General features: G+C 37.4%; 1 protein-coding gene across 4 annotated transcripts in view; it reads right to left on the reverse strand.

Moving 5' to 3' along the window:
- LOC105268512 (amyloid beta A4 precursor protein-binding family B member 2) overlaps window positions 1-3174 on the reverse strand; it is a 73784-nt gene extending 70610 nt beyond the window's left edge. For 2 of the 4 annotated variants that reach the window (XM_011308127.1, XM_011308126.1), the window contains exon 1: window positions 2820-3174. The gene's annotated coding sequence lies outside the window, so the exon portion shown is untranslated. The remainder of the gene's footprint in view (window positions 1-2819) is intronic. The other 2 variants (XM_011308128.1, XM_011308125.1) reach the window with 1 other exon arrangement.
- Window positions 3175-8794: the final 5620 nt, after the last annotated feature.

Below are 8794 nucleotides of genomic sequence, written 5' to 3' on the forward strand. Positions count from 1 at the left end.
TAATAGCGAGAAAATTCAGGAAGTGACAATTATGGGGGGTGGCTGGGGGGTGATGGAAAGGGGGTTAAGGGAGTGGAGGAGGGATGGAAGGGGATGAAATGGGAGTGAAGCATATGCGCGTGATTGTGAGAGCCACACGATGGCATTGCGGAAGTTGCCGGGGGAATGAGAGGGATGAAAAAAAAAAGTGATGGAAGTTCACCCCCTGGGGGTGGGGTATACATACAGTATCACGAGAAGCAACGGGAAATGTCGGAAACGAGTAGCTGTGCGACGGCTCGTGAAATGAAATTGGTACGAAAACGATCGTTTATAAATTCGACGGACTGATCCATTTCTCCATCCCTGTACAGACCACCATTCCCTCGTTACGCAATTTTTTTCTTTCTCTGTTGGCTCATAACCATCCGGAAATAATTAATGACAAAGTATCAGTGCCTTCGATTACTGTATTAAATTGATTGACGTATCGCGTTGATTTCGCGGAACAGTAGACGATTAATCGAGTCATTACTGCACATCAATGCTGGGTAATTGGGTTTTAGGGGGAGGTTTTAAGTGAATATTAATTATTTTGAGGTAATTTCATTATGGCTGTTGTAACTCATTTTTCTTTGTTGTCATTTTTGAGGGAATTCATTGATTTTGGGAGGAAAAAGAAAGGAAGGATAATTGTGTCGAAACTTTTTGATGATTTAAGGGAATTACGGGGTAGATTCACACATTATTTACAGGTGTGAACAAGAACCTCATTCTGGCGGTTTTAACCTTATTTGAGTAAAGATTTATGCGTGATTTCTTATCGTAACCGGTGTAAATAACAAGAGATGCAATGTTGGGGGAGAATGGGAGTCGAAATCCCCGGTGGCGGATAACAGAAAATCCCATCTCGGTTTTGCGAAATATAAGAACCCATCTGCTTTCTCTCGGCAATTTCACGGCGAGAGAAATTTTCCGCCAAAACTTCGCCTACAGTACACGGAGAGAAATATTCAATAAAAATTACGGAGTAGTTAGGTAAGTACGGAACAGGCACGTAAATTTTATTGAATATTTCTTTCCGTGCAGCAAAAAAACAAAAAAATCTATCGCCACACAAAGAAAAATATTACTTCTCTCCAAAAATTCATTGGAATCTACACAATCAATTTCATAATTTCAATTAAATTTGCATTCTCATCAAAACCCCGAAAAAATTCCCAAAATTCCTAGAATTTCACAACCCCAAAAATGAATATTCACTTTTTTGCCCGTGCGAAGTAATAAAATAATGAGGAACAATTTTTTCAGGGAAAACAGCAATTATTCTCCACTGGAGCTGCAAATAGAGGATTTCAATTTTTGGAGCGGTTTTCGAAAGGATTAGGAAAACCCCGAGCAAAATAAACCGAATAAATCTTCATCCTGACGACGAAAAAAGCAAAAGCCACCCCCAAAAATAGGATCATGTATCTCCCTGACGTGGGTAATGCCTTCTCGATTTCAGGCACATATTGAGTTCCATTATGGGTGCTCTTGGAATCGAGTAAACGAAATCGTTGGCCTGATAAAACGAACCGGCCGCGATATCACGGATATTCGAGCAAATAAGATAGGACGAAAGCTTACCAGTGTATCCGAATATACTGGGACATCGGAGAACCGAGGGTGAACCGAGGGTGAGCCAAGATAGAGGGAGGGGGTTGAAATGTATTGAGTCGAGGGAAGGAGTTGCCAGTTTCGGGTTAAGGTCAGACGTCCCTCTCGATACCTCAAGCCATTTACCCCCTCCACCGCCCCTCGATTTTCCGAGGACAAGGGGTTGAAAAAAAAGGTGGAAAAGAGGGAGAGGAGCGAAATTCGATGGAGATGAAAGAATATGGGAGAGGATGTCGCGAGAGCAGTATTGACGCAGAGTTGGCTTTTAAATATTGCATCCAAGTCACGTTTTCAGGACCCCTATCCTCCCACACCTACTTCCAGGTCTTGAACCTTACTGCCACCTTCGGCATCCCTTGGCGCATAACTACCGCAAGGTCTCGTACAAAACAACTTAAAATAAAAAATTACGAACATTCCCCAATTGTGTGAATATTACAAACTCATTGTGTTGCGAAGTGGTGACGTGCATTATTTTTGAAACTAGTTTTTTGCAGATTTATCGAAATTAAAGGGAGATAGGGATATTTCGTTGATACCTTTTCTGTAGTTCTTATCTTCTTCTATAAAAAAGGTATTTGCAAAAAAATCGCTATGCTCCTTCTACTCCGAGATTTTCGCTAAAAACCGGTATCGTAAGAAATCCACTTATCCTAGTTTGCCACTTTGCTTCTGAATTTCTGAAAATTTCCCTCGCGCAGAAAAGAATTCATGGGAAGTTTCTTATAGAATGAGAATTACATTGATTGAGAGACTTCGGTTGTAAAGTGATTTGTCTATAAATTTTCCCTGAAGAATTCACAAGACACGTAATGGGTCGAGAGACCTCGAATTTCTCGAATCACGACAGCTGATTAGCTACACCTCAATAATTCATATCCCCGACTGCTCTGAATATTTCAAATAAGAATGTCTAAGCGGCCGATCACTCGATGTCGCCCAAATGAAAATCATTACTTCATTCTCCCGAATTACACCTGACAAAAAGGATTTTCATGTCGGATTAAATAAATCCCCGTGGAAACAAAGTGGCGTAATTGAAAATTTCAAACAGACTGAAACGGGCAATTTATTTTCCCTAGAGCAACCGGAAAATTAAAAAAACAAGTAAAAATTACAAATAAAAAAGGGACAATTGCACCGACGACAATGGAAAATTGTAGCTCAAAAAAAAAACTCACCATGAAGAATCTCCGGGGATTGTTCCTCCAGTTAACTCTCGCTTGTTTGTATTTTCTAAACGTCAAAGCAAAAGGGTCTCGAGTATTTTCAGTTTGCCGCACACTCTGTATTCACAACAACACAAAAACTCCCAGTACCGCGTGAAACACCGAGGGGTTAATAGTTCTTGTTTTTACTTTTTTTTCATTTCATTCCTCTCGACGCTTTTTTTTTTATCTCGCTCTTCAACCCCTCCCGGCGGGACTGACGCGTGGCCTTGACAATTCACGCGCCACCAATTCTTAACGCACCTCAAAAAACAAAAAAATACAGAATGGAAAAGAAAAAAATTACAACACAAAACAAGTGTCAAGGATAATTATCACCAAAAAAAATCATCGACAATGGGAAATAAAATAATTCAATGAGACACCTAAACTATTAATTTACGGGTAAATCGCTTGATTAATTATCATTAATACCCGGTTATTTGAAAAAATGGCAGGAGCGACGTGAAAAACGTGCGACTTGCCACGAGCACGCAGCCTAGGATAAGGTTATAAGACAGAGAAACCCGAGTGCTCAGCTTTCTAGTTCACGAAGAGGGCGTTATGGCGCTGGTTAAGGGATGAAGAGAGAGAACTCCCCCCATCGGCCATAACAGAGTGCCACCACCACTTTTACCCCCAACCTCAACCAACTGCTGTACGCGCACCACCACCCACTCCTGTTTTCAGGCATGTGCACATTAAACCTGCCACCCCTTCTTCATCCCTTCCTCCATTTACACCCCTCCAGCCCCTTCCACCCCTTACTGACCCGTCCAACTCTAGTGCCCCCCTCCATCGCTGTCCACAATACCTCCCACCCTTCACTCTCCTCCCTCATCACCTTCGGTCTTACTTTATTATATTCGTCAATTCCGAAATTTCTCATTTATTGGGTCTATAACCGATTAAATATAATTGTCGGTCAAAACTGGGAGTCAAGTAATTTTAGGTCAAGTAGTTGTAGGTCAAAATTGAGGGTCAAGTAATTGTAAGTGAAATTTGTGGGTCAAATAATTGTAGGTGAAAATTGTGGGTCAACTATTTGCATATCAAAATTAAGGATCAATATAATTTTAACTAATTCATTAAAATGAATGAAGTAAAAATTTTCATATCTATAAATCATCCGGTGAAGCCGTGATCGGTAAGTAATTTGTGACGAGAGGTAGATGAAGAAAACAGCAGCGGAAATTACGGAAACGAGTGATCGAGGGGGTGGGATTGAATAAAATTGGAAATTCATCGAACGTTTTTGCGGCTCGAGCCGTTTCAACCCCACCAGCAGCCAGTGACAATGAAATACTTGTTCCAAATAGTTCACCAGTGGAGAAATGGCACAATGGCTTTCTTAAGGAATGGAATCAGGAATGAGAGATGACGGTGAATGTGAAGAGGAAATGGCGGTGGGTATTAAAAATGTTGTATTCAAGAAGTGGAGATTCGTGCCAAATAGTCAACGAGGGCAAACGAATTTCCGGGGTAATAAAGGGGAGTACTTGTTCTCCGAGTTATTTAAAAACGACACGGATCCACTGGAGCTTCAATCCCTCTTTTTCTTCTTTGTTTGTACAGCTTTCAACTGTGAATTTGTACCCTCAAAAGTCGTAATGTTTTAACTGTCAGGTTGATAGGTACAGAGAGATCGTTTATAAGTACTTGACATCTTGAGGATCTCAAAAAAAATCACTTCAATTTTTATTCAAATATCTATTAGTCGCTATCTATAATTGACATTTAGAAAATGTTGTCTCACCTCAAAATGGTGAGATAAAATGAGGAAGATGGAGAGTATTTCCGTAATTACTCAGTACTTCACTAAATAATCTTCTCTTTATTGTTACTTACAGCTGAATGCAGAGGGACAAAAATCCGATGATAAGAGGCTCCATAGAAACTCTGGAGACTCCCCAAGTTCGGACTGAAAGTACTTATCTATTTTTTTTTTTTCTCTTTTTTATAGTCCTCGGAAAATAATTCGACGGAGAAAGGCAAAAACTTCTCGTCGTTCTCGCATCAGAGGGACAAAAAGTATGAGGGATAAAAGACTGAAAAATTATGGCTGATAGGAAAAAAACGGAATGAGTTGGATGGGTTTTAATGATTCTCCAGTTTTTTGTAATTAACTGAAGGAGTCGCAGAATTACTTCTTGTATATTTCACTCTTTATTGTCTGTCTGTCGCTTACTGTCTCGTCCGATTCCCACAGAAAAAAAAAAATACCAAGCATTTGCATTTTTTCGGATTACTTTCTCATAATTCTCCACCAGAGGAATGCAATTGTAAAATTCTGGATATTGCACCCCAGTTTCATTTGCTCATGTTTTTACTCCACTCATTAGTAATTCTCTGGAATGCAGTCGCCCACTCCGGGGGTGTAGAATGAAATTCAAAATTAAAACTGAAATTAAAACCTGCACTTCAATGCGAAAAATAACATCCATACGTCAAATGAAAACCTAATGCTTCCCTTTTCTCTTGAAACTTCATTTCCTCTCTTAGCAATTGAAACCTGTTTTCATCGCACCTTTTCTCTTCTCGCCATCGATTTTTTCAATAAAAAAATATGAAGGGCTTTATAATTCAGACATTTTTGTAAACAAAGGATTGTTTGCGTACGTGAGTAAAAAAAATCCAAAATGCAAGTGAATTTTAATTTTAAAATTCAATGGTCCATGGGACGTACCCCGAGGTCATCGACTAAAATCTATTGTGCCAACAATTTTTCATATCTTCTGTACATGGAAAATTGGAAATTTTCATAATTTCTCATGGACATGGGGTAATTGTTGTAGTACTCCTAAAATATTAAGCCCCCCGTTACGAAAGCAGTTGGTGGAAACATACACTCATCTGCCTGGGAATGCAGTATTTCGCCTGTTATTTACACATCACATGTACATATCTCTCATCTCTCTCTTTTTACTCCACAAATTTCACGTTTGCCTCTCATGGATGTTATCATAGGATATTAAACTTCGCTGTGGAGCGACACCAGGTCGTATCTCTCGGAGGTTGTTCGCACAGGAAAAGGGTGGGATATTAAAAAAGGCATGAGGCAGATGAAGAAACGAAGGTGGAGAAGAAAAAAAATGGGGATAAAAAATGAGGGAGAGAGGAGATAAGAAGGTTGAGAGAACAAAGCGCAGCCCAGAGGCTTATCAAGAATTAAAATTTCATTCGTTCCAACGCTCCCAGAAGAATGGACCTAGACTGTGAAAGAGGGAAAAGAATTATTCTTCATATTCGTAATTCGAGTAGGTATTACGGAAAAACTGTAAATATGGCATTGCAATAATATTGAAAATATCGCGTATCGAATGTTGAAAATATTAAATTTTCAGCTTGCGTAAATTCCATTAATCTTCTACTGCATTAATTTTCAATCACAAAAAATGTATAAGTGTATAATTAATCATTTTTTTTAACACACTTTTATTAGAATTGATTAATTTTTTTTAATTGAAGATTTGAGGAGTTGAGTAATTGGTTTTATGAATTAATTGATTGAGAGGAATTGAATTAAAATAATGATAAATTGGTTTTAAAGACGATTAAAGGAAATGGATAAACAACAATTTTCTGTTGATTATTCTTGTGGATTGGTTCGTCTCTGTGGTTCAATAAGCAACTGGAGTCAATGAGAACTTTGACCCCCGGAGTAAACAGAACAAAAGGAGAATGCAAATAGACAAGAGTGAAAGAACCGTAAATTCATTTCCAAGAGAAAACTAATTTTCCCATTACCACTATGTCCTCGGAAAACTCAAAAAACTCATTTCTTTGGGATCAGAAGATAAAGCATTGAATTATGAATTTCTACTCACCAATTAGAGGACGCAAATATGTACCCGGTAAAATGGAAGATATCAAAGGTGAAATTAGTGGTAAAAATGATTTTTCAACTTCAATGAAAGCAATTTGTGAATTGAATTTTTTTTCTTTTAATCTGCCGGACAAATATTTTCCTTACCCGAATGAAAATTCCATGAATACCAGAGTATAAATGGAATGAAGTACATACGAAAGGAAAATGTACATGAGAAAAACATCGAAAGCCGGAGCGACGGAAGATTTTCAAGGGTATCATGAGAGCGGTTTGAGCTGGGTAACTCGTCCCTGAAGTGCAGTAACCCTGGAGTAAGAGAACTCCTTCAGTTTTCTAGGAATAGGTTTGGCACGAGAGAACCTTATGAGCCCTACAAAATGCATTGGCCTCTAGGCAAGTTCTCCGGAAAAGAGACTTCCACTTGAACTCAATCGAGTGAGCAACTCCTTCAAACTCATCCCCATTATTCCAAATCTTATTCCAATCTTTTATTTCACCCGATTCCCATAAATCTCCCCTATAAATCCCCAAAATCCATTAAACTTCACAGCTTCCCTCACAACTTGGAATAAAAAGACATTAATTGATTAATTGATTAATCGATATTTAATGCTATACTCAGATCTTCTCTAATATTACCGAACTACGGGTTATCAATTAAATAAATCCCTGAGTGGAGTAATTATTCAAGTCAAATCAATTGTGGGTCACAATTGAGGGTCAATGGGGTTTAACTCCATTAAATCGATTTATGGGAATAAATGTATTGAGTAGTTGATTGATCGATTGATATTTATTACCGTAAAACATATACTCAATAAAAAAAGAAAACCCTAAAGCAAATGCCGAAAAATCGCATAAGAAATGAAATGAGAAGAAATAAAATGAATGAAATAAAAAATTAAATTACACCGAATACAAATTTTTTATATGAATTTCAAGGGCTAATTAATTCCCTGGAATTTTATTTTGCATAGACTAATTTCACGGTAAAGGTACCTCGACCATTAAACATCTGTCATACCTTTATTTTCCCTTCTGTTCATGAATGAAAACGGAAACGAGCCATAAAAATACGTCAGTACGAATTTATTGAGAAAATGCACTAACGTAATTAGACTCACTTTCAACTGTACTTAGCATAGATAACTTTGAAATTTATACATTGTGTGATGTAGAATATTGTACATGTGAGTTGCTCGGAATTTATAATCCAGCGCGATAATTCTCGCCTGGACGACTTCCTTTTTTTTTACTGCTACCTCCATTTTGTCGCTGCATTTACCACTTTTTCTCGCTATTTTTCATCCCTAAGATAATGACTCAGCGTTGGGTCATAATTTGCACGGGAATTATTCCACTTGATAAATATTCTCCAGTAAATAATTTCCATTCAATTTTCCGTATTGTAATTAATAAAAAAAACCTTATATTATCAATATTATTCAATATTATTATTTAAATTTATTAGGGTTACAATTTATTATAATTGTCGACAAATAATTAATTTTAATGCATTTTTCATCCGTTTTTGGTTTATTTAATTTATGTGATACTAATTTAATAATCGTATGGTGTAATTGTGGGTTGAGGCTCTCGTCTACATTTATTGTTGGGATAACTGGGGTGTAAACTGGGTAATGCTAAATGAAGGGGTTTTCCCTTCAGTACACTAACACTTAACCATTAAAACGTCAGTGGAAAATTTTCGTATGTCATGAAGGGCACAACGCAATTACTGTCACTGCTTATTCCTAGTTACACACCGAAAGTCCAATGGAGCGTCGCGATTAATGTTTTATGGGTAATCTACGTGGGAAATTGTTGTTCGGAGGTGTAATCAGCGTAATGTATGTTAAGTGTTTATGATTTTCTGATGGGCAAAATGAATATGGGCTTTTGATGATAGTCATTTAGCATTTAGGCTAGTAGACCTTGATGCGTTTGCGAATAATCCCCATAAAAAAATGGTCAGACACTTTCAGTTCATCAAATTAATGAGAATATCATAAATATTTTTTACAACATTATATTATACTCATTTGTAAATATTTGATATTTTATATTTTCATATCTTGTCGTTAGTAAAATATAAATATGAAGAATATAAAAATAATAA

This window comes from Fopius arisanus, unplaced genomic scaffold (genome assembly GCF_000806365.1).
Source record: "Fopius arisanus strain USDA-PBARC FA_bdor unplaced genomic scaffold, ASM80636v1 scaffold00058, whole genome shotgun sequence".
Classification (NCBI taxonomy): Eukaryota; Metazoa; Arthropoda; class Insecta; order Hymenoptera; family Braconidae; genus Fopius; species Fopius arisanus.